The sequence below is a fragment of the Lepidochelys olivacea genome (genome assembly GCF_965140295.1).
Source record: "Lepidochelys olivacea isolate rLepOli2 genome assembly, chromosome: 1".
NCBI lineage: Eukaryota > Metazoa > Chordata > Testudines > Cheloniidae > Lepidochelys > Lepidochelys olivacea.
Window position 1 is genome coordinate 80,282,268 of NC_140411.1, and position 26,317 is coordinate 80,308,584.

The 26,317-nt window shown below is 42.9% G+C and overlaps 2 long non-coding RNA genes across 2 annotated transcripts; one reads left to right on the forward strand and one right to left on the reverse strand.

Moving 5' to 3' along the window:
• Window positions 1-320: 320 nt before the first annotated feature.
• LOC311525511 lies at window positions 321-5,944 on the reverse strand. Its single transcript, XR_014712799.1, has 4 exons — window positions 5,786-5,944; window positions 3,438-4,167; window positions 1,657-1,750; window positions 321-1,054 (listed from the first exon to the last, which is right to left on the reverse strand). It is a non-coding gene; the product is annotated as an uncharacterized lncRNA (long non-coding RNA).
• A 9,856-nt stretch (window positions 5,945-15,800) lies between these two features.
• On the forward strand, window positions 15,801-23,308 carry LOC311514850. Its single transcript, XR_014709952.1, has 5 exons — window positions 15,801-15,898; window positions 17,093-17,157; window positions 18,053-18,125; window positions 22,471-22,576; window positions 23,221-23,308. It is a non-coding gene; the product is annotated as an uncharacterized lncRNA (long non-coding RNA).
• Window positions 23,309-26,317: the final 3,009 nt, after the last annotated feature.

The following is a 26,317-nucleotide window of genomic DNA, read 5'->3' on the forward strand; positions in this document are numbered from 1 at the left end:
GGAGAGCCTGTTAGGGGAGGCTGTGTCTCCCCAAACAGCCAGGCGTGGCCCTGCCCCTGCCTCCTATCTGAACCCCCGCCTCCCCGCTTCTCACCCCCTGGCAGCTCCCCTGGGACTCCTGCCCCATCCAACTCACCTGTCCCCTGACGGCCCCCTGCCACCCCATCCAACCCCCCCATTCCTGACTTGACCCCTGGGACCCATGGTCTATCCAACCTCCCTGTTCCCCACCCTCTGACCGCTCCGACCCCTATCCACACCCCCGGCCCCTGACCTCTATCCAAACCCCCCTGCTCTCTGCCCCCTTACCGCGCTGCCTGGAGCACTGGGTCATGCCATGGCTCTGCAACTGCGCTGCCTGGTCACCCAGAGCATTGCGCCGGTGGCGCGGTGTGCTGAGGCTGCGGGGGAGGGGGAACAGCAGAGGAGAGGCCAGGGCTTAGCCTCCTGGGCCAGGAGCTCAGGGGCTGGGCAGGGGGGTCCTGTGGGCCGGATATGGCCCGTGTGCCATAGTTTGCCCACCTCTGCACACAAACCCATTGCATCCATGGGTGCTAAATTGCTCCCCAGTTTTTTGCTTGCACCTTTTGTGGGGATGGGAGTGGGAGGAGGAGGATGTTTTCCATCCTGGCTGACAAAACTCCAAGTGCTGGCCCTGTCCATAACACTTAAGGCCTCTGGGTATCTCGCAGTTTCAAAAACCTATGATGTTTCACACTTGTATCTACACCAGGGATGGTATGATTGACCATTCTACATATGTGCTTGGAGCATACAGCACCAAGGAATTAGTTATATGAATACTGTTGGGTGAATCTGAAAAGGATCTATTTAGATAAGCATCTTAAAATCCTTTGGCCAGAGCCTCAGAAGGTATACACTGGTGCAGCTCCATGGACTTCAGGAGAACTTCTCTGTCACAGTAGCTGTGGATCTGCCCCTTGATTCTTTTCTGACTGCTTTGCTGTGGAAATTTGGCTGAAAGCATCACAAGTACAGATTTTGTAAAAAGAGATTTCCAGTACTTCAGGATGTCAGTGAAACAGCTTCTTACCTAGGGTCACAGAGAAAATTAGATAAATTCTAAATACTAGAAGGGCCTGTACTAAAATCTCTGATCTGAATTCATGTAAATTTTGGTATGTTTGATCTCTGTGTCTCAATTTCACAGAACTTGCCCATCTCTAATAATAGCTAACAACAGAAGTGTATGTAGTTTAAACAATACAGCATTTAGATGTGCCAGGAGGAGAGGAAAGAAATTAAATTATGAGGAATTCAGGGAATAGATTCTTTGGGCTTGTGGAATGGGTAATCAAGTTGCAAATGATAACCTTCTGATTGCAAGAATGATTCAGACCTACTCAGGTGTATGAAGTGGGTGAGATAAACTAATGCTGACATACGGGTCATGCAGTATAGCATGACAAATGGAGTATTAGCCTTCAGTCATGATTAGTAATGTTTAACCATTACACAGAGACTTACATCACAATCCCTGGTGAGCCAAAATATTCAAAATGACACAACGTATTTATCAAAGTGACACCCAGGGGATTCCAACAGCAGTAGCTTGAATTCAGATTATTTGACCCTCCAAAAACTGTAATTGAAATGGCTAACTTTAAAAATATATATATTTCAATAGGCTCTTACACTTAAGAAGCAGCTTTGCATTCTGGCAGTTATGTCAGGTTGCTCCTGTTTTCTGCAGCTTTCCTTAAACAAGGAAGCCTTTATGGAAAAAGTCCTATAAAATGTAATAGAGATAAATCCAAAAGTTATAAAGAAATTAATCTCTCAGTCCAGGGAGTTTAACAGAGAATGATACTCTTTCTATGGGTTTTCTGAATCCTACAATAAAATTTAATAAAAAGGATACAATTCTCTATACAATGGTTCAAAATATACCTGTAGAAAAATGATCATTTTCTATTAAATTCCATAGGAACTTTCCGATAAAGGAGACTGCAGAACTGGGGCCAAATTGAGCACATTCATTGGCCTCACTCTATTTCCCAGGGTAAAACTGAATAAGGGAGCTGCATGAGATAGCTTAATATGGAAAACACAAATGCAGTAATCTGATATTTCCTGGTTAATCTTATTTACTTTCATCAGGCCTTTTCTAGAAAATCCCCATTTAAATGCTCAATCAGAAACACTATATAGCACTAGAGCTGCGCAAAACTATTCTGACTGCCAGTGAGTGGGTGTTGTCTTCCAGTTGACACATTAAATTAAGGTCCCTTCTTCCCAATCTCATGTGGCTGATGAGCTGAACATCAAAGATCCCATGGCCCATTTTAAGCGAACAGCGGATAATTTCATGGTTCTGACAACTATTCCCCCTCTCAATAAAATGGATCAAATGTACAGAGTTGGGGGTGAGCTACTGTGGGATGGAATAATGAGACTTCTGCAGTTACCTATGTAGTCAATGCGTGACCAGTTAGGGAAGAACAAACTGCTTTGGAACAATTAAGAAGCAGTCCATTCTTTTGGCCAGTACTTGAACAAAACCTTTATTGACATTAAAAGAATATAATAATACAATATATAACAATCACAGAGTCCAATACTGCAAACTCTTAACCCTTTTATAACATCAGGAAGCCTTACTCACACAGGTGGTCCCACTGGAAATCAGTAAGACTCTTTGTATGGCAAAGGTCTACTCACAGAAACAAGAGTTTGCAGGCTCAATGCCCTCATTTAATATACCAACTTTAATTACAAAAATTATGCACCAAAATACTTCAAAGCACTTGGCTGCTTTGTTTAAACAAAAATTGGCCCACATTAGGTGCACTACCCTTGCTTCCTGGTCTTGGATAAAATACCTGGAAAAGGAGCAATCTTGTGTGATTTTTGACCTGGATTAAACCAGGAAGTGCTGGAAATGTCAGGGAAAAACAAGTTAATGTACTTTAGCAAAGGACACTTATTCAAATCTCTAATTATTATAATTAATAATAGGGCTATTGACAAAAGGCCTTTTTCTGGCAAGTGCTTGGGGCATTCATCAGGTAATTAAAACAAATCACAATAATTACATAGGAAAAACAGATGAAACGATGCAGTCTCAGTGAAATCTTAGTTGGAGGATAGCTATTATAGCTATCCTGCTTCCACCATCACAGGGTTGTCATGTTAATTAAAAATTCACCTTGAAATATCTGGGAATCAGTTTTAAACTGCTAAAACTGCTAAACCTGTTGGCTGCCTGGACCACAGTCTGAGGGTTGGTCCAGGAGGCCAGACTTTTATAGACTCTTCTGTAGTTCAGTAAAACTGCTTCGATTGCTATTTTTCCTGTTGCATTTGCTCCCTAGCCAGTGGTCCCGTACAAGGGATAGAATTTTGCCTACTGTGTTGCAAAATGTTGAATCTTTATATTATCTAGCATACTTATTTTAACGTGTAATTAGACAAACCTTTAGATTTTCTCACTTCAGCTCCTGGCAAGTTGTCTGAATGAACCATCAGTACAGACCATTTATCTAAATATGACATTTTCTAATTTCATAGACATTTTATAAGTGATGATCTTTTGGCCAAATTCTCCTTCCATTTACAGTGGCGCAAAGTCACTGAAGTGACCAGGGTAGTGACGGTATAACTAGGAAGAGAATATGGCCATTCTAAGCAGTCAGTTCCCAGTAGTCAGGAAAGAGAGGCAGGCAGTGGAATTCTCTGGTAGGTTGAATGCCAATAGCAGACTGCAGGCTGGATCCAGCTAATGTGGAAGAAGGTGAAGGAATAGAAGTCTGCTCCAAATGTCTTTCAAAAGAGGTTTCTTTCTTCTCTGTCCCCTCCCAACATTGGCATAGTTCACCTCTACTGCACAGATAATTCTCATAAAACCTTTCAATCCCCAGAGCACAGTTCTGAATCACTTCCAGAGCACAGTTCTGAATCACTTCCAGTTTGTTTGATTTGGAAGGTACCACAGAGGCCCAATTTGCTGATGGGCATAAGCTTATGTGTCACTTTAGTTGGTTCTTGTTTTTGTTGTCTTGTTAAAAAAACATCTCACTATGCCACAAGTCTTCTCCAGAAACTCTGTGTGAGTGTGCGTCACTTCCATCAGATATTCAGCTTTCGACTGCCAAATCCTTAAGATCCTTTCTCCATTCCTGTACTTGTACAGTCATGCAATATCCTCTGTCAAAAAGAGAGAGAATAGGATTCAACTACAACCATCATAGGAGCTGATATTGATCTAAGCTGACTACAAAGGAAAGTGATTAAAAGCCTATTTATTGCTCCACTCATGCAATTATTAATCACCAGCACAATAAATTCTCCACCCTGATTATATGTCTACATTCAAATAAATGAACTTCAGAGGCTTTTGGAGTTGTTTAGTTCTGAGTTTCATGCAGCATAAAGCTTTTGAATGAGCTCATGTGTGTAAGGTTTGTAAGAACCAGTTTGTAAGGTTTTTGCTTTTGCAATTTTTGCCCTTTTTCATGATGTTTGTCCTGCCCGCTGCAGCGGCTCACAAACTAAAAAAACCAACACACTATTCAAATCACTCTCACAGGTAAAGAAGTGAATGCAGCACCACAAGATAAATTGCAGAAACAACTTTCAATCATTTTCCATTAAGATTCCGGACAGAAAAAAGTCAGTACTTAAAACAGGACATATTTAAAGATCTTCTGATTTTAACATAATGCAGTGTGATTATTTTAATTCCAGTTATAGAGAATTGGCCTACTTCTGCTTCCACCGAAATCAACGGTGAAACTCCAACTGACTTTAATGGAAGCATTTAGGTCAACCATGAGCACTTCTGAAAATCCCACTCTAAATATCCTATCACACGTTTTCTATGAGTAGTGATTTACTCGCTACACAACCATAACCCCACAACAGTTCCTCTCCACACACTGACAAACAGCAGGCTGTAATTCAGTTATTTCCTCTGTCTGCTGCATTTCGATAGTGCTGGAATCATCCCAATCCTACACATAAGCATCTACACATATGGCGGACTTTAAACACACATGTAGTCCCCATTCAATGGATCACCAACATGCTTAAGATTACATATGGGCTTAAAGTTACACACATGCCAAGTGCTTTGCTGAATCAGGGCCGTGCTTTGTCAAACATGCTATAAATGTAAGATATTGTTATTGTTAAAAAGTGAAGATTTTATCTAAGTTTTTAACACCAGGAACTGAATTAAAGTTATGTGCAAATCTCTGCTTTATTTTCACTCCTTTCTTACGACAGTGTTATTGCACATACCTGTAAAAGATTTTTAAAAATACAAATAAGCTATAAGAAAATTACTATGTAAGTATATGAATTCTTATAGCTACTTTACATCACACCTGAGGGCCTCCGTAGAGTTTTACTGGCTCTGAGACATGATAGCACCATACTGCTTTGGTTATACATGGTGACCAGTGCAATTTACTGTACATATTGTAACCTGCCTCAGGACTCCTTCCTATAAAATAGTTCCATGTAAAAGACAACCTCCCCCCCAAAACTGCCAAAATCTAACACTCCTGGCCACAGCATTTTATAATATGCGTCAAATTGTTACCTGGGGTTCTTTCAACCCAAAGCTCTTGGTCACTTTTACTCTGTGCCAGGTGGTGTCAGGAAATAAATCAGGGGAGACACGGCCGTCCGACCGATAGATGGCTGGCACAAACAGGACAACGCAAAAGTGCTTTCACTTAAAGCTAAACTTTACTTAGTCTCAAGCACTTACACACATCCGCAAAAGGTTAGTAAAACACCCCCAACCCTTGATAATTACCAAAGTTGAGTAGGGCTCTCGAGTGGCACAGCGGCAGGCTTCCGGTGGCCAAATCTTCCGTCCGCCGGTGGGGACTGCAAGATGTATCCAGAGGGAGAGTCCAAAAGGAGTCCAACTACCCCAGACTTTTCCCCCTTATTTATACATTAGACATGTCCCTTAAAGAAAGCTTGTTACAAGCAGTTTCAGTGATCCAGCAAAATGTTCCTTCTGATTATTGATTAACCAGGCGTGGGTGTTTCCAGAGTTTGCAGCCTTGAGGCCCCCAATCGACATTCCTAGGGCACATCCTGCTCTTCTAAAATACATGTATCAGCCACTTCAACACAATTCTTAACAGGAAGGACGTGGGGTCAAGCTGCCCTCTCTGTGGCACCCAAAGACCCCCCTTCCCCTCCTGCCCTGGTTAAGCTAAGCCTGCTGACTGGGCTAATTTACAGCCTGGTGACTTGGCTGCTTTTAGCAAGAAGCCATAGTGGTTTCAGGCACTTTACTTGTTTGCCAAAGTCTCCCCGTACAAAATCCCAGACACCGAGATGAAACATTGAGCCAAAGTTTCCTTATTATTTGCTTCATATTTGTTTTTAAATTGATTCCAAATCAGAATGAGGCTGACAGTGAGAGGCCTGTCCTATGATGTGGAAAGAAGAAAGTCCTGTCAGGAGAGTGATCTGGAAGGTTCTGTTACTAATGTGTGTATGGAGGGACAGGGAGAAAGAGTTAGTGGGTCACAAATCACCTCCTCTCATTAGAAATCCTGCTGGCTTTGGAAAGAGAAGTGGATTGTCATAAGGTTCGTCTCACAATGCCTGTACTCATACCAGTCTTTTTTTTTTTACTGTAACACTTTCTCACCTCTTTTCCCAATTGCAGCATCTTGCAACCCTATACCTCTGTACATTTCCCTCCTTAAAATCTAACTCGTGAAGAAATACTTCCAAACTTCCTCAAGTCAATAACCCCACAACTATCTTCTCCTGAATTCAGTCCTGGCTTTGCCTCGTTCTATTTAAAACATAAACTCTCCAGGCCAGGGAATTTTGCAAAGCCCTGTATAAATTAGCAGTATAATTTTAATAATAATTAGCTCTTGCATCTGTGGAGGTTAAGCTAGCTACAGCAACCTTCTCCCAAAGGTTTCATGACTGTCTTGCACTTGAAGTTACATTTTTGTGATACTCTAAAGACAAATCTTCATGGTCTATTACATTTAGCTATCCTGTAGTAAAATGGATTTAGATGTTTGTAGGATAATGGAATTTCCAGTATTGGATGCTCAGATGCTATGGTGATTAGTGCCTGTTATCTGCTTTGAAGTGTTATTTTGCCATTCATCACTGTAGTTTCTGAGGGCAGGGGGCATGAGATGATGCCATCATATATGGCCTTACAAGGTCTTTTTCATAGCAAGTGAGCTGTTCTTGAGGCAGAGAGTTTTGTGGGAATTGTGCTGCGCTAAGTGTTGTGCTAAGATCCCTGAAAGAAGGATGTATGCTGTTTGTGAACACCTCTGTTCTGGGAGTGATAAAGAAAACAAGTTACTCTCAAAATATACCCAGATTCTGCATCACTGATTTCTCCTCCAAAGGGAAGCTGACATACAAGGTCCCAATCTCTGTTACTTCTTGTCGGAGGAGCAATAATATCTAAAATAATAAGTCTGGGAAAGAAGCTAGGTCAATAAGCAAGGACACGTCTTACAGCTATTTTAGCTCCTTGGAAAAATGTTGAAAAACAGTGCAAGGTGGAAATGGTAGGATTTACAGTTAGCTTTGAAACCCTCAGTTTTTAGTCCTGTATGCTCACACACAACAAGGCCTCACATTAACTTTATCACAAACAACTTCTATTATTTCATAACTTTACATTAAGTCATGTATGAAGACTCAAATAGCAGTGAAGAGCCTTTTGGCAAAAAAAAAAAAAAACCCTTAAAGTGTTTACCTACTCATAATTAATGGTTTCGGATTGTTCCTTACTAAGCTAGGCAGCCAATTAAAGCACAATTAAAAGAGTCTTGACATTTGCTATGAGTTCCAATTCACCTTTACTAATGGATACAGTTCAGTCTCCTTTTTGTGTCTTACAATGCCACAAATGCAGTTCAGAATAATGAAGACTTCCAAGAGTAGACATGGAATAATTACACAAAAGGTCAAAAGCCTCTTGCTCTGCAATAAGTACCATTTCTGATGGACCTGCTAGTTTGTTTAGAAAGACTGTTGCTACCTAAAGGCTGTAGGAAAAGATTCTTCTCCCAGACCCTGAGAGAGTTATGTCCACACAAAATGTAGACACCCTCACAAAGGAAAATATGTTGTATATCTCAGCTGTTTTATTTCCCAACGTAAATTATCCTTCAAAAGCTCATACAAATGTTCACCATAAGATATAGGGCCCTTTGAGTCATAGGCACACCTCCAGATGAAGTCATTGGGAGTTGCACCCCTGCATCCAAAAGCAGAATCCAAAGTATTGTAGCACTCGCTATAATCCTTGCAGTTCAACAATAGGCTCAGAGCCAGGCTTAGGGCAAGCAGGTTGCATGGCACAGCAGTGAATTCAACTAGACTTGTATACGTAAAGAGTGATCCATTTGTAAATGAAGCAGTAGGACTGGCCAGGCAGAAGCACAGACTCTTTTCCTGCCATTGCCCTAGAGAGAAAGGAGGGGAAATGGAATGCTGAGTAGAGCTGGGCAAACAATACAGACTGTGATTCTTTTGTGTGTACACACTGGCCCCCTCCAGTTTGTTGGTTCATTAAGATACAGAAAACCTAGACCCCTACATTCCCCCAATAGCATCTTTCAGTGGCATATTACTACCAGTCTGTCCCGACAGGGCTGTATTAACCTCATTATATGGACAGGTAATAGCTTTTGAACCAGAACCAAGAGCATAATTAAATGTTTACTTAATTCCAAGAAAAGCTGGAGAGTCGGTACCAGTTTAGTGTGAACATACACCTGGATTCTCCTACAGGACCCTCTAGGGCTGATACCAGGCCTGAACAGAGCCTTGTTGCAGGACAAGGGCCTTAGAGCTTTATGCCACATAATGCGGATGAGTACTAAACACCTAGGGTATTGAGGTGTCTGGGAGAGAAGTTTTGGACAAAAGCAGCTTTTCTTTCAACACAGTGAGTGGCATTTCTATTCCCTTATATTAGGCACCAGTCACCATAGTATCTGGGAATACTTCACATCGCTTACATTAAAAGCAGTATAATTCCCAGATTCAGGAAATAAGTACCCCATTAACTTCTGCAGCACTGTACCTTTAAAGAAACCACATAAGGAAAACGTTGCCAATATGCTGTATACGACGAAAGTGTTAAGTATTACGTTTACTATTAGTTGTTATTATCAGAGCTGGAAGTGGGCAAAAAGCCTCGACGACGGGCTGGGTCTACAGAGCTTTCTGAACGTATCAAGGCTCGGGCTTAGATATATTTCTAGCAGGAGTGAGAATTCCAGAGGTGAAGACCTGCCACCAAAAACACCCACACCACAGGCTCTCTTACACCTTGTCCGGTTCAGCAGTCTAGATGAATACTGATGGCATAGCAGATCTAAAAGGGAGGGGCGATCCCTGGAGTAGCTGGGCCATAGGCCATATGACAGCACCTTAAATTTCACCTGGCAGTGGCCTGGCAGCTAGAGCAGAGTGTGGAACACTGTTAAATATGCTCCCACTGCTCCTCTGTGCTCAGAAGACGGCTAGCCACTGGCCAGAGCGTCCAGCGACTTCGATGTTTAGTCCCAGGTGGAGCATGTAAAAGAGATAAAGACTTGGATGGCAGTGGTTATATCTGTACATGAGTGGCTAGATCTGCACAACCTCCCGATCACGAGACCAGATCCACACCAACAAGAGATTCTTCCATTCTTCCATGTGTCATATCTGTGAACTGTGTAGCCTGAGAATCAACAGGTTTGGTCTTGTCTGTATCTATTCATGAGCAGTCTGCTGAAAGGCTGTCAAAACTTCCTCCACCTCTTTTGTCCACAATGGATTATGAGGAAGTTTCTACACTTTTATTTGCTCCTTAAAGTGGCCTTTTAAAGATCATAAATGCCTTTTGTACATTAGGTAAATAAGGAGTTTTCCTTTCGATTCTCACAAACTATGAACTGGTTCCTGGCATGCATGCTGTATATGTATGATCTATCAGACACGGGCTGAAGTGGTAGTGTTCAGATCCTGATCTGACCAGGGTTCAGCATTTGCATACAATACCAAATCAGAGCTAGGGTTTAGTTTGGATCTAATGATGCTGGACTTTTAAAATACTGTTCTCAGTAAGTTTTGGCCCCACATGCTAGAAATCCTACCAAATCAACTGTTCTTGTCATTCTGTCCACTTTGGAACTAGAACGAGAACCAGAAAATAGGCCCTTTTCAGTTTTGGATCCAACACAGAACCGAAATCTTAAAGGTGGGTAGATAGTTACCAGGCATATCTAGGGGCAGGTGGGATCTTCCCTCTTCAGAAGAAACCCTTACTTACTGTAACTGGTTCTTTGAGATGTGATGCAGAGGTGTATTCCACTTACGAGTGTGCACACCCAGTGCACAGGAGCTGGAGAAATTTGCCTAATAGTACCTGTAGAGGGGCAGTGTTTGTGCTTTGTGGCCATAACCCCTCACTTTGCCACCCCAATCCTCCTAAGTTCCTTCACACTGAACACTCTGAAATGAGACTCAGATGCAGAGGGGGTGGAGGGTGGATTGTGGAGTATGTGTCTGTGTCTCATCTCAAAGAACCACAGTTACTGTAAGTAACCATTTTTCTTCTTCAAGGACTCCAGCTGAGAAACCACTTTATGGCCCCATACAGAATTTGGGTCTAAAGTTATTTTGTCTTTGGAGACTTGTGTAGGAGGAGAATCTGCCAACAGAGCCCGCAACTCACACACTCTCCTTGAAGATATTATCACTACAAAGAATGTGGTTTTCTGAGACAAAAGTACAAAGGGACAAGATGCCAGGGTCTCAGAGATCCCATAAGGGCTGATAGACTGCTTTAAGGTCCCACAGGGGAACCAGCTCTCAGACCGGAGGATGCACACATAAGAACATAAGAACAGCCATACTCGGTCAGACCAAAGGTCCATCTAGCCCAGTATTCTGTCTTCCAACAGTGGCCAATGCCAGGTGCTTCAGAGGGAATGAACAGAACAGGTAATCATCAAGTGATCTTCTCCCTGTTGTCCATTCCCAGCTTCTGGAAAACGGAGGCTAGGGACATTCAGAGTATGGTACTGCATCCCTGCCCATCGTGGCTAATAGCCATTGATGGACCTATCCTCCAGGAACTTACCTAGTTCTTTTTTTAACCCTGTTATAGTGTTGCCCTTCACAACATTCCCTGGCAAAGAGTTCTACCGGTTGACTGTGCATTGGGTGAAGAAGTACTTCCATTTGTTTGTTTTAAACCCGCTGCCTATTAATTTCATTGGGTGACCCCTGGTTCTTGTGTTATGTGAAGGAATAAATAACACTTTCCTATTACCTGTCTCCACACCAGTCAATATTTTATAGATCTCTATCATATCCCCCTTACTCATCTCTTTTCCAAGCTGAAAAGTCTTTTTAATCTCTCCTCATACAGAAGCTGTTCTATATCCCTAATCATTTTGTTGTCCTTTGTACCTTTTCCAATTTGTATATATCTTTTTTGAGATGGGGCAACCCTATCTGCATATGGTATTGAGGATGTGGGCATACCATGTATTTAGATAGCGGCATTATGATAGTTTCAGTCTTACTATCTATCCCCTTCCTAATGGTTCCTAACATTCTCTTAGCTTTTTTGACTGCCATTGTACATTGAGTGTATGTTTTCAGAGAACTATTACAATGACTCCAACATCTCTTTCTTGAGCAGTAATAGCTAATTTAAACCCCAACATTTTGTATGTATAGTTGGGATTATGTTTTCCAATCTGCATTACTTTGCATTTATCAACACTGAAATTCATATGCCATTTTATTGCCCACTCACCCAGTTTGCTACCATGGGATTGGAGAAGACTGATTTCCTGGTGCAAGTGCTGGAGGAACCAACTAGGGGCAAAGCTCTTCTTGACCTGCTGCTCACAAACCGGGAAGAATTAGCAGGGGAAGCAAAAGTGGATGGGAACCTGGGAGGCAGTGACCATGAGATGGTCGAGTTCAGAATTCTGACACAAGGAGGAAAGGAAAGCAGCAGAATACAGACCCTGGACTTCAGAAAAGCAGACTTTGACTCCCTTAGGGAACTGATGGGCAAGATCCCCTGGGAGAATAACATGAGGGGGAAAGGAGTCCAGGAGAGCTGGCTTTATTTTAAAGAATAAAGCCAAGCTGGTCGCCTGCCATATTTACTATTCTTTCTACACATAGGGACCATCAATAGTAAATATGGCAGGCGACCAGCTTGGCTTAACAGTGAAATCCTTGCTGATCTTAAACACAAAAAAGAAGCTTACAAGAAGTGGAAGATTGGACAAATGACCAGTGATGAGTATAAAAATATTGCTCTGGCATGCAGGAGTGAAATCAGGAAGGCCAAATCATATCTGGAGTTGCAGCTAGCAAGAGACGTTAAGAGTAACAAGAAGTGTTTCTTCAGGTATGTTGGCAATAAGAAGAAACTCAAGGAAAGTGTGGGCCCCTTACTGAATGAGGGAGGCAACCTAGTGACAGAGGATGTGGAAAAAGTGAATTTACTCAATACTTTTTTTGCCTCTGTCTTCACGAACAAGGTCAGCTCCCAGACTACTGCACTGGGCACCACAGCATGGGGAGGAGGTGGCCAGCCCTCTGTGGAGAAAGAAGTGGTTCGGGACTATTTAGAAAAGCTGGACGTGCACAAGTCCATGGGGCCAGATGCGTTGCATCCAAGAGTGCTAAAGGAGTTGGCGGATGTGATTGCAGAGCCATTGTCCATTATCTTCGAAAACTCATGGCGATCCGGGGAAGTCCCGGACAACTAGAAAAAGGCTAATGTAGTGCCCATCTTTAAAAAAGGGAAGAAGGAGGATCCTGAGAACTACAGACCAGTCAACCTCACCTCAGTCCCTGGAAAAATCATGGAGCAGGTCCTCATGGAATCAATTCTGAAGCACTTAGAGGAGAGGAAAGTGATCAGGAACAGTCAGCATGGATTCACCAAGGGCAAGTCATGCCTGACTAATCTAATTGCCTTCTATGATGAGAAAACTGGTTCTGTGGATGAAGGGAAAGCAGTGGACGTGTTGTTCCTTGACTTTAGCAAAGCTTTTGACACCGTCTCCCACAGTATTCTCGTCAGCAAGTTAAAGAAGTATGGGCTGGATGAATGCACTATAAGGTGGGTAGAAAGTTGGCTAGATTATCGGGCTCAACGGGTAGTGATCAATGGCTCCATGTCTAGTCGGCAGCCAGTATCAAGCAGAGTGCCCCAAGTGTCGGTCCTGGGGCCGGTTTTGTTCAATATCTTCATAAATGATCTGGAGGATGGTGTGGATTGCACCCTCAGCAAGTTTGCAGACGACACTAAACTGGGAGGAGAGGTAGATATGCTGGAGGGTAGGGATAGGATACAGAGGGACCTAGACAAATTGGAGGACTGGGCCAAAAGAAATCTGATGAGGTTCAACAAGGACAAGTGCAGAGTCCTGCACTTAGGATGGAAGAATCCAATGCACCGCTACAGACTATGGACCGAATGGCTAGGCAGCAGTGCTGCTGAAAAGGACCTAGACGTGACAGTGGACGAGAAGCTGGATATGAGTCAACAATGTGCCCTTGTTGTCAAGAAGACCAATGGCATTTTGGAATGTATAAGTAGGGGCATTGCCGGCAGATTGAGGGATGTGATCGTTCCCCTCTATTCAACATTGGTGAGGCCTCATCTGGAGTACTGTGTCCAGTTTTGGGCCCCACACTACAAGAAGGATGTGGAAAAATTGGAGAGAGTCCAGCGGAGGGCAACAAAAATGATTAGGGGTCTGGAACATAACTTAGGAGGAGAGGCTGAGGGAACTGGGATTGTTTAGTCTGTAGAAAAGAAGAATGAGGGGGGATTTGATAGCTGCTTTCAACTACCTGAAAGGTGGTTCCAAAGAGGATGGATCTAGACTATTCTCAGTGGTAGCAGATGACAGGACAAGGAGTAATGGTCTCAGTTGCAGTGGGGGAGGTTTAGGTTGGATATTAGGAAAAACTTTTTCACTAGGAGGGTGGGGAAACACTGGAATGGGTTACCTAGGGAGGTGGTGGAATCTCCTTCCTTAGAAGTTTTTAAGGTCAGGCTTCACAAAGCCCTGGCTGGGGTGATTTAATTGGGGATCGGTCCTGCTTTGAGCAGGGGGTTGGACTAGATGACCTCCTGAAGTCCCTTCCAACCCTGATATTCTATGATTCTATGATATTCTGTGATTCTATGATTTTCTCCGAATGGGAATGTGACAGGGTGCAACTCACCACACTAGCGCATCCTGCTGGTCATCTTGCAGATCATCTCCACAGGTCAGTACGCCCACTCTCGGTGGTGTCTTGCCTGCTGTCACTTCTACCCCTTGGCTCATGCCATTCCAAGGACCGCAGCATCCTCTTCAGGACACAGCCCTCTGGCTGTGCCACACTCTGTGCTCCCCCATTCTGGGGGACAGTATTACAGTCCAATGGCCCAGCCACTTCCTCAGTGGTAAGTGGCGGGGGGTGGAGGGAAACCAGAGCCCACCCACTAATATGGGTCCCAGCCCAGGGACCCTGTAGATGGCAACCCCGTGCTGCGTCCCTTCCAAACTCTCAGTCTAAATCCTTGGGCCACTGCCCTGCCGCTTCAGTACCTTCTTCGCCCTTGCCTCAGAGCCTCAGCCTTGCTTCAGAGCCTCAGCCATGCCTCAGAGCCTCAGCCACTATCCAGGAGCTCTTCCCTAGCTCCCCTGGTTCCCACTAGTATCACTGCTCTGGCCCGGAGTGCCAGCTTTCTTCCACCTGCAAGGCAGCCAGTTCTCCCTCCTTGAGCTCCAGGGAGCAACTGAACCTGCTATGCCCTGCAGCTCTTCTTATATGGGCCTGCCAGGCCCTGACTGCTCCTCGCAGCCCTTCTCCTATTGGCTGCTTTCTGCACAACCTCCCAAGGGCTCCATTAATCCCTTAGAGGCCAATATGAAGCAGACACCCCATCACAGGGGGGATGAAATGCCAATATAGCTGCCAGATGCACTTTCAATGAACTAAATGAAGCCCCAGCTACTGAAGGTGCATCAGGTACTTCAAAATGTCCTGGGTTGTATTCCACGGGCTACACCAAAAATTGCTTCCATTTTGCTGAATAGGCCATACTAGTGGAAGGTTTTCTACTGTTTGTGACAAAGTTCCTGCTCTACCTTGGTGGGTCTTGGGCTTATTGGCGGATTTGCTCACCTTGGAGCTTCACAGCAGCCCTCAGCTTGGCCATTTTTCTGAATTCACAGTCCAGATCAACTCCTGTCTCTGACCAGGAGCTGGGATTATTTGGGGGGAACCCAGGCCCGCCCTCTACTCCGGGTTCCAGCCCAGGGCCCTGTGGAATGCAGCTGTCTAGAGTGCCTCTGGAACAGCTGTGCGACAGTTACAACTCCCTGGGCTATTTCCCCATGGCCTCCTCCCAACACCTTCTTTATCCTCACCATAGGACCTTCCTCCTGGTGTCTGATAATGCTTGTACACCTCAGTCCTCGAACAGTATGCGTTCTCACTCTCAGCTCCTAGTGTCTCTTGCTCCCAGCTCCTCACACGCACACCACAAACTGAAGTGAGCTCCTTTTTAAAAAACAGGTGCCCTGCTTAGCCTGCCTTAATTGGTTCTAGCAGCTTCTTGATTGGCTGCAGGTGTTCTTATCAGCCTGTCTTAATTGTCTCCAGAAGGTTCCTGATTGTTCTGGAACCTTCCCTGTTACCTTATCCAGGGAAAAGGGACCTACTTAGCCTGGGGCTAATATACCTGCCTTCCATTACTCTCCTATAGCCATCTGGCCCGACCCTGTCACATGTTAAAGAGGACTTGTTGGACAGCCATTGAACACTGCTCTTCCTCCTCATTCAGCCATGCAGCAACCACACCCTGAGATGCATGGAGCTGAGCACAGGATGCAAGGTGTGGTCTTGGTTCTGAGTAAGTCAGGATAGGGAGGCAGCAGTATGGGAGGCTGAATAGACTGTAAGAGAAGGTCAGAGAACCAGCACTGTCTTGGCCATGCCAAGAATGAGCCTATCCACCTTGAGCTTGAGGATGAGCTGAAGGATGATTGGGATCGGGGGGGGGGGGGGGCAATCTCCAATCCAAGAAGGGCCTCGGTGCCAAAGCAGGCCACATGGCCTGTACGAGAAGCTGCTGTTTCAGGTGACGGTCCTGACCCACTTGAGTCCATTTCTCAATGATCTGCAGATCACACAACACTCTTTAATATGGACGTCACCAATATAGAGCATGAACTGCATGTGGGGATCACTGTTGCGACTCCCTCCTCCACATGAAACCTAGGGGAAGGCATCACCAAGGAAAGTAAACTAATACAACTAACATGACTCTAACTAACACTAAGGGTACTGCTAACTATATACAATAAGAGAAAAACTAAACTACTTGGGGGGTTGTGAGGTTAAGACCACACAGAGCTCTGACTCCAGCCACTGGCGGTCAGAAGGAACTGAGGGAGAATCAAGGTCGTGCAGCCTCATGTAGCCAAAGGAGGGGCTCTGGCAACGAGCTGTGAACATTGCCTGCTAGGCAAACTTCTCTGGCTCTAGTGTGCTGGGCGCGCACACACTTAAGTGGAATACATGGCTGCATCTAGTCAAAGATGTCGTACACAAACTACTATACTGTACGTCAAACAAATATGTCAAACCCTTTTAGCACACTTCTAGTGCTACAATGCAGTGGCCTTTGTACTAAATAGGAGACAAAATAGATGCCCCTTTATTATGGTGTTTTATTTAGTGGGTGTTTAGGTGGGCTGGGTGTGAATCTGCTTAGAGGGCAAGATTTTGTTTCGGTTCTGCTCCAGTTTTAATATTTAATTACATACTAAGGCATTTGCTATCGATTTTTGCAATATTTGTTTTTTTGTTATATGTGTAGGCTCTCGGAAGCCCTTGGCTATGTGGCACTTTGTCAGTACTATTCTGTATTATTACTAAGAAGAATGCTCCATCAGTCTGTGAACTGTAAATAGCAAATATGTGTCAGTCAAGCATACATTAGTAGGGAAATAGTTATAGTTATTCCTTGAATGTTTGTTTTATAAAATCCAACTACTGGAAAACCAAATACTCTTTGTCATTACAGTGTATACATTGTAAAAATCAAGAAAAAGAACACGGAATAAGTACATTGTCATACAACTGACTTATGTGAGTGCAATTTTTACCACTGTCATAAACAGTTATCTGGATAGAGTCATAAGAGAAATATTTACAGAAATCGCTCTCAGTAACATGTTAACATACAGACTGAAAACGGAACAAATTAGAACAATGTAAGAATGCAAACTAACTCACACATCCCATGTAGCCCTTTACATATTGCATTGTACTAATGTTTCTGGATTTGGGGTCAGGAAGGAATTTCCCCCCAGGTCAGATTGGCAGAAGGGAGATTTTTCACTTTCCACTGTAGCATAAGACATGGGTCACTTGCAAGTTTAAACTAGAGTAAATTGTGGATTCTCTATAATTTGAAGTCTTTAAATCATGATTTGAGAACTTCAGTAACTTAGTCAGAGGTTATCGGTCTATTACAGGAGTGGGTGGATGAGGTTCTGTAGCTGCAATGTGCAGGAGGTCAGACTAGATGATTGTGATGGTCCCTTCTGGCCTTAAAGTCTCCAAGTCTATGAGAAGCTGCAGGAGAAAATGTATTTAATACAGTTTGAAGAAGAAACTGTAAACTTCTGGCCCAGCTAGGCCTTAATCTCTGTGTAATATGTGCACAGAAGTCCTATTAGCATTAATGGAAGATGATCTGTGGAAGTAAATATCTTCTCTAATGTAAAGGATAGAAATCATAGCTGCTTTAGTATGTCATTTAACAAGGCATTCACTGTTCTCCCGTCTCATATAATCATGGAAATATCATTGCCTCCCTCTGGATTTTTCCCCTTTACATGCTTATGCAGACAGTTTGCTTGGCTTTACTCACTAATGTGGTTAAATTTGTAGCCTTCTTGATGACTGCCACTGTTACAGAGCACATCTCTTTCAATGTGTTCCTTTTTCCTGGCAATAATACAATGTCTCTGATTCACAGACTGCAGGATAGTGGTTGTAAAGTTGCTGGAGCTTACTGCCTCTTGGCACGAGGGATCAAGTTCAGCCACCATGTAAGCATCGCTATTGAGGAGAACACACCAAACTTCGATTTGGCCCTCGGGGTCTAGGTCCTCTCACTATTTTTCTCTTTCACTACATTTCAGGGCTAGAAGAAAAATGCAAGTGTTTCCGTATCACACTGTATAATTTAACAGAAGCAGGAAGACTAATATTTTGCCTAGCAGGTTTTGTAGCTTGTATAGATGGATTTTTTATCCCCACTCTCCTCCCACTCCCTCCGTTACTGCAATGTGGAACGTTTTGAAAAGCCAGGATTACAGGCCCTTTTGCTACAGGGACACTGCTAATCTTTTATAAATTAGAGCTGGATGAATCCTGCCAAGATCTTCTCTAAACATTCATCCCTTGTTTTCACTATAAAGCAAATATGATTCAATTCAGTTTTCAACCTTTTTGTGTTCACTAAGGCTGGCTGAATATTTTCTCTTGAAACTGATTTTCAGGGGGAAATTTGTTCTTTTGACTAAATACCATCTTTTGTGAAAAGGGTCTGGTTTATGCAGAAAATTTTGACTTTTCATCAAAAAATACAAACAACTAAAAGAACTTTTTTTTTTCAGTTTTCAGTCAAAAATTCTGCTGTGGTGCCTCATTCCCCAGATTTTATCGGTGGGCTGGGTTCCATAGCCTGATTACAGCTCTCCTCATGTGCCATGGCCAGGGAGTCCCATGATGCTTTGCAGCAGTTTGGCAAGAGGAGAGACTGTGTTGGCTCATGGGAGATGTAGTTCAGCCAGGGAGCCAGGCTCATAGATGAGAATGAGCCTACAAGGTTCCCAAATTACAATTCCTATGAGATACTGCAGTGGCATTTCAAATAGCAATGTTCAGTTTCTGGCCAAAAGATTTTGGTTTATTAAATGTTGCTGAAATTTCAATTTTTTGTGTGGAAAATTTCAATGAATACTTAATTTTTTTCTTTTCCTAAGAAATGTCCGTGGGAAAAAAAACTCCACTTTCTAACCAGCTTTAGGGTTCACATTACAATGAACAAGCCTATTGGCTGGAAAGTTCACAGAAAAGATGTATTTTAAGTGAATATGGAAGAATCTGAGCATTCATACTAGAAATTTGCTTCTAGGAATTCTGCTAATCAAATCAATGAACAGACACATACCATGTGGCCTGTGTGTTTTTTAAAACTTTAGCAGCAGAGCTCCAATTTTGAATACTGAATACTTGCAGCTAATTGCTATAGCACAATCTACAGAATTAACTTGGTTTTGCCATACAGTACCATAATCCTATTGGTTTTAAAGTCATATTCAGATTATGGTCCCTTTGTTTCTATGCCATTGCCAAAGCTTCCATTGGCTTAAAATATCAGATGGGAATGAAAATGGTGCTGCCATGGGACAGATGTTTAATATGTGTACTGCACTGTTCTGTTCTTACCTCTTTGTGTTTATCACTGCATTATTTTTTTTCTGTTGTGCCGGTGTATGTAAAAGAAATGCACAAATTATCACATGTGAGCTCCATAATATAATTATTTTTCATTGGCTGGCAGTTGGTCATATCCTTTAAATAAGGAATGCATGGCAGTTAGCTATGAATTACAAGGGTGAAATGCCCCGATGGGTTTTAGTGGTGACATTATAAACCCTAAGATGCTTCTATTGGCCCGGATGCAGAAACTACCATGTACTATTGCCAGTACTGTGCTGGCAGCATTGATGGCACAATGGCACAAACCAAAATGTCTCTCTTGGCATGATGCCATATAAACTAAAGTCACTGTGAAATAAAACATCAGTTATGTAAATTTCAATTCAGTTTAAAATACAGGAATAAAATCTGTTTGTTAAAGGGGGGAAATATGCCTATATAAAAAAAGAAGAGATTTTTTCATACACATAAAGTGCATTGCAAACCACAATCAGTTGAATGAAAGCTAAAGGATAAAAAATATTTTTAAAGGGCTTGGCAATGTCTTTTTAATTATTTCATCTTGGATAAAAAGATTATAAAGGAGCATTGGGCCAGAACCTAAACTCAGAGAACCCCTCACAGTGGGATGAAGGTCTTCATGACAGCTGCTCCTCCCAAGTTCAGCAGAGGGTATTCTGGGATGTGCTGGAAACATGGTGTATCAGGCTGACAGCGCATAAGCGGTTGCTCCATGAGGTGCACTGGCTGCCTATGAGTGTCAGGATGTAATTCAAAGTGGGTGATACTCTACATAGCAAAAGAACTGGCACATTCTACACTAGCCTGAATTTTCATTTAGAATGTAGCCCCATCTGCAGCACATTGCACTAGTCTAGTGTGGATGTGACAGAGACACTGATAAGCATAGCATGGGCTGGATCCAAAATAAAACGTTGCACACTCACCTTGTCAGGCATAGGTTGAATAAACCTTTGAGAGTCACAGTTGCCATTTGAGCATCCATCAGAAACCTTAGCTCTAATCAAACTCATTCTGAACCTAAATTGCTAAGGACAGTGAATGCCCTCAGTCAGAGCCGCCACCACCATGACATTGACTTAAAAGTCATGCAATTAAAAAAAAATTAAGTGAATGTTATTTTAATTTCTCTTCTGGGTTCTGAGCCTTTAGGATTCAAGTTTTCACATGTTTCTCTGCAACCACGAGGGCTGGAAACTTACCTTTTTTTTTTTCAAATGAAAGTTAAGATTCTCCCACAATCACGTAACTCCAGGAGCTGTGGCTTTAAAAAAACACCCAAATATCATGAGACTCACAAAAAAAAATCCCTTCCATTTACAAAACACAGTCACTATTCAAGTCTCTGTATATAAAATAAGCTTTATACTGTATTTGCAAGAAATACATCTGTGCATTGTAACCAGGTACAGTTTTGACTTCCTTATTCTGTAATATGCTATAATTATGCCAGCTAGTGTGGTTTTCATATAATTTACATGAAAATATATAACTTATGCATCTGACATTCTGACCTATATCCCAGGAAATGTAATGCCTAATCCTACCTGTACTAAGTGTACTACGTATATTTGTATTTACTTCAAGCTTGCTGGGACCTTTCATCACTTCCATTTTTCTTAGCTGGCAAAGCATAGATCTGATATTTGTGAATGTTGCCAAATCACTCAGGGGGCTGGGGTGTCTGGATTTGATGCATAATTCAAACATTAAAACATTCAAGCTCTTTGAAGTAGTAGCAGGATTTGTAGTCCAGAATTAACATAATTCATGTATTAATTTATGTCAGTAGTTGAGCCTACTTTATACATCCTGTCACTGAAAGTATATTTATACCTTTAGCGATTTACAAATACCCTTGCTGGAACTGATCAAACAAGACAAGATTCCTTTTGGCTATTGCCTCTGAAATGAACTACACAACACAAATATTCCTTTTCATAGTGGAAATTGCATTTCTTCTCAATTAAATAATAAACCTTCTGTTCCTCTGCCACTGACAGAGGTAAATATTCCGAGGAATCTTTTCATCTGCCTGAAATACCAGATGGGTTTCAAAATCATGGTGCCAAGAGGCAATGCATTGGATTGGATTGGATTGCATTGCTCTTCTTACTGCTTTATATTTAGATTATCAGTGAACTAACCTCACTGGTCTTCCATAAGTTAAAAGTAGATCACCCTTTCTTTTATTTCTGATCCCAACAGATAAAAGATCTGAAATAAACTGATGGAAGCTTGAACCTTTTGCATAAACATAGTATGCCAAATTCAGACCTGAAATAAACCCATCAAGTCAACAGAATTCCTCCAGCAATGAATTTGGTCCACAGTGTATTGGCTAGCAAACAAGTCAAAGCTAATGTCAGTTAGGGGAATCATTTAACCTGCTTAGATTAAGCCTTATTACAAAACCTTCTTTGCATATTGCAAAGAGCACATGCAGCTCCAGGTATGGAGTGCATTTGTGGTCATAATAAAATCATGGCGAATTGAACGGAAAAATATGTGTTTGAGCACTTAAAGCTAGACTTGTAGACCACAAAACAGACTTCACAAGTAGAGGTCAAGGTGGCACTAATTGAGACAAGATTATACTTAATGGAGAGTCACCTGGATTGAATTAAGTGCATTTTCTTGGACACAGCAGGCTGAAATCAGGATAAACAAACTATTCCAGAATTCCTAGGTGACCTCCTACTAATTATGACCAAATTTGAATTTTAAGCCTTCAGAACCCCAAAATTAGATGTTATATAACAGTGCTCATTGCTACTCGGGAGGTCTGTTTGTTATGATGAACAGAACATAAAGTAAATCCCTCACACACAATACTGCAGGTGGAGACTGCATTAGCAATTTCTCCACCCAATACAGCTAATGAGCCTCCACCGTAAAAACATTTCTGTGACTCTCTGTTTTCAGATGTTCTTCTCTTGTGAAGAATTTGATACCAAAAGAAGCCTAACTGCCTTGTTTTCAGTTCCATAAACTGCTGACATGCCACTAGTGCTTTGGTTAGCCACATATGGTAAGTCCACTCGTGAGTTCATTCCCACTCTGCACGTAAACTTTTGGGGCCACCAATTTTGTTTTCCTTGTAAACTTTCTTTTCATTGCATTTTAACCATGAAAATATATCTCTGCCTGAAAATACTGTCTAAGCTACTGACGAAGGTGTGCGCACAGCTCACTGTCTATAGCTCCATCTAGAGTGTAGAATGTATGCCCTGTATGCTGGGGTGATATCCAAGAGATAAATTAATAGTCATGTAATAAATTTCATTTAATCTTGCACAGTTGACTGTCTCTACTGAACAACAATTTCTAATTATTTTTCCTCAGGACTTTGTCTGAGATTCCAACTCTCTCAGCAGCTTTGAACAGCTGCCATTTAAAAATAATCAGCCTGCCAGTATTTACCTTTATTTCACTGGGTGCTGGAACAGGCCCTTAAAATCCAATATTTCACAATATAGCCTAGTAGGGCTAGACATAGATATTTCATGCCACTAAAAATGGGAGAATCTAGATTTTCAGTGGGACACAAAACACTTGCTTTATAGGTCTGGTAAATTCTGAAATACTGTACCTGCTATTATTCTGGATAAAAGTATTTTAGGTAAGTTTGAAACGTTTCTAAAATGTTAATTATATTTTTCCTTTCCCTCCCAGGCTTGTGCAGTTGGACTTGTGAGACTAAGAGATGCACAAACTCAATCACACAAAAGGAAAGAGTGCCAGCCAGGGTATTATTGGCATACTAATAAATAAGCATACTAATACTTTGCTTTTCTGGAGTGCCTTCTAGCCAAGGATCTCCAAGTGCTTTACACACATTAATTAAACCTTACAACATCCCACCCAGCTGGCAGTGAGTACATTTACATGCCGATATCACATCAGATAGAGGATACACAGAGAAAGCACAGCCCACCGTGGGGCCCTCTAAACACAGTTTGGCTGCTGGCATGAATGGGGCCAAATTGTGTTTAGCACTTGATGCTTGAAGTGGACTGATCCTTTTAGAGTGAGGAGCGGAGCTCACTTTCAGCGGGAGGTTCTTAAGACAAGTTGGTCCTATTTATGTCAGCAGACAAACCTGAGTGTTCAGCCATGATTGATGGAGCAGGTGGGCAGGTATGTTTGATATTGGGCATCCTTTGTTTAATTTAATGCTAGTACTGACTAGCATTTAGAGTATACATCTGTATATAGAGTATACATTGTATACAGTCTGCCCATGCTATCTCTTCCTTTGCACACACATAATCTTCTCTGCAAGGAATAAAGGCTTGATCTTACACGATTGAAATCAATGGGAGCTTTGATATAGTCTTCAATGAGAGCAGGAGCAGGCCTCAGAAGAGACACACTCAACATGGGCAGCGCGTGAGCCCCCACTTCAGGGAGGCTAGCTCCGTGGACCTGCCCCTTCTGCCCGAGGCCCCGCCCCTACCATCCCGCCCTCGTCCACTGGAGACCTGAGCACCCCTTGTCCACAGCCAGAGGACCCCTATTTGAACTGCTCCGGGTTGCCCAGCCCCAGCGCCAGCCCCAATGCCAGGCCGCCTGCCAACCCCAATGCTGGCCTGCAGATCACTGCATCCTTCCTTCCCCCTCCCCGCTCTGCCCAGACCCCCCTTTCCTCTACACTTCCTTTCCCCTGAGCCAAGCACTCCCCACACCCGTTGCAGAACTTGAACAAGTAAAAAAAACTTGGGGGGAGCATTCGCTACCCTCCAGGTACCTCTAATTGCTGCTGAACGGCTGCTTACCTGGGTGGAGTGCTGGAGAGCGGCAGCCAGGCAGGGGCGGGTGGAGGACACTGAGCTTTTATATGCACCATGCAGGTTCCCAGGTGGCTGAGGAGGCAGTAACTGCTATTCAGCTTCCCAGGCTCATCAGTAATCTCCCTGGGAAGTCCAAGGGACCTGGGAAGCTGAACAGTGGATCTCACATCTTCAGCTGCCTGGGAACCTGGATGGCACAGAAATAATAAGCTAAGACTTCTGACGGAAGCTCACTACCAGCAGGGAGGGGAAGAAAATGGGTCCACCATGTTCCAGCCATCTGGTGGAGGGTTGGCAGCAGCGGCGCTGGGAAGGCTTAACTTCTCCTGGCCTATCATACCCACTGCCCATGGTGCCCAAGTTCCATATTAGTTTTAAAGCTGTGGTCAAAAACAGAAAGAGAAAAGAAATGGCAAAGAGAGGCATCATTTTTATTATTGACTCTTTGGTGCTGTTTCTAAGGCTGCCAGAGAAGTGGAGAGAAGACAACAGCAAAGATAGAAAATACAGTTCCAGTCTTTGCTTTTGCCCCCATTTGCAGTCTCACCACTGAGAAAACATAGGCAGAGCACATGGTCTTATCAGCCACTTTGAGACATGGCAAACTTGTATCAGCACTCGGCAGATTAGGACATTACTTTTAGCTGCCTTCTTTTGGTCACCAAAATATACAAGCCAGACTCGTATTAAACAGAAGGCAAAAGGAGAGAGATAGGAAAGAAAAGAAATAAGGCAGTGAAGGAACAGAACACTCAAAGAGGGGGTGAGTGACAAAGTCTTACATCCCAGGTAGTGGTTGGTATTCAGCTGGATCCAGTGGAGGAGATGATGTCATCTGCGACCCTCTCTTGTTCTGGTCTGGTGAGGATCTCTCAGCATCATGACAATAAGGGCCCCATGATGTTACGAGGTCCTAAGAGATGGTGGGGGTGGCAGCCATGACAGTGAAGCTTGCTCCTTCCTCTTCTTTTAGTCTGCCAGTGACCACTTGTCTCTGTAGACCTTTCTTTTAAGGCTTCCAGAAGGGAGTGATAGGTGGAATTCTCTCATTGTTTTGTCCACCAATTAGGCTTAGTCACCGACATACTAATTTTGGTTCATTGATTGAACCACCCACTGCCGCGGTTCACCGTTCCAGGCCAATGGGGGCTGTGGGAAGCGGCGCGGGCCGAGAGATGTGCTGGCCACCGCTTCCCACAGCCCCCATTGGCCTGGAACAGCAAACTGTGGCCAGTGGGAGCTGCAATTGGCCGAACCTGCAGATGCTTCAGATAAACAAACCATCCCGGCCCGCCAGTGGATTTCCCTGATGGGCCACATGCCAAAGGTTGCCGATCCCTTTTATAGGTTACTGTGACATTTAATCAACTTTCACTCACTTTTTACAAGTAAGCTTACAATTAGGATAAATTTGTTGGCCCTAATTATTACAACAGTTCCCAACTGGTAAATTTACTTACAATTAGATTTTTCCCTAAAACATCAATGTAGCAACTCCAGCCCCCATTTTACTGTTTATTAATTGATTTTAATATGAAGTAACAGTGTCTGAGTTGCATTCATCTTTCAAAAATGTTTTGTAGATGATGGAAACTCAAGAAATCAGACTTTCCTCATTTGCGAACTAAATGGCAAACCAAATTTTGAGCCCCGGGCTCCCATTGTACCTTTCTTGTAGTTGCAGTACTGCCTTTGGATAAATGGCAGATTTCAGATTTACACCTAGTGTGGTACAAGACTGAGCATTTTGTTTGGGGAGTGGCCAAAGCTGGAGGCCAGAAACTTGTATCTCATATACACATGCAATGCCCCATGTATTTTGTTTAACTAAAACAAAGGTACTAAGACTTTGATTTGCAGACATCAAATAAAACTAAAAACAGAGCAGCTTTAGAGAAAGAAAACAGCTGGCTCCCTACATTGCTGACTATTAGGGCTTGTCTACACTTGAAATGCTACAGCTGTGCTACTGTAGTGCT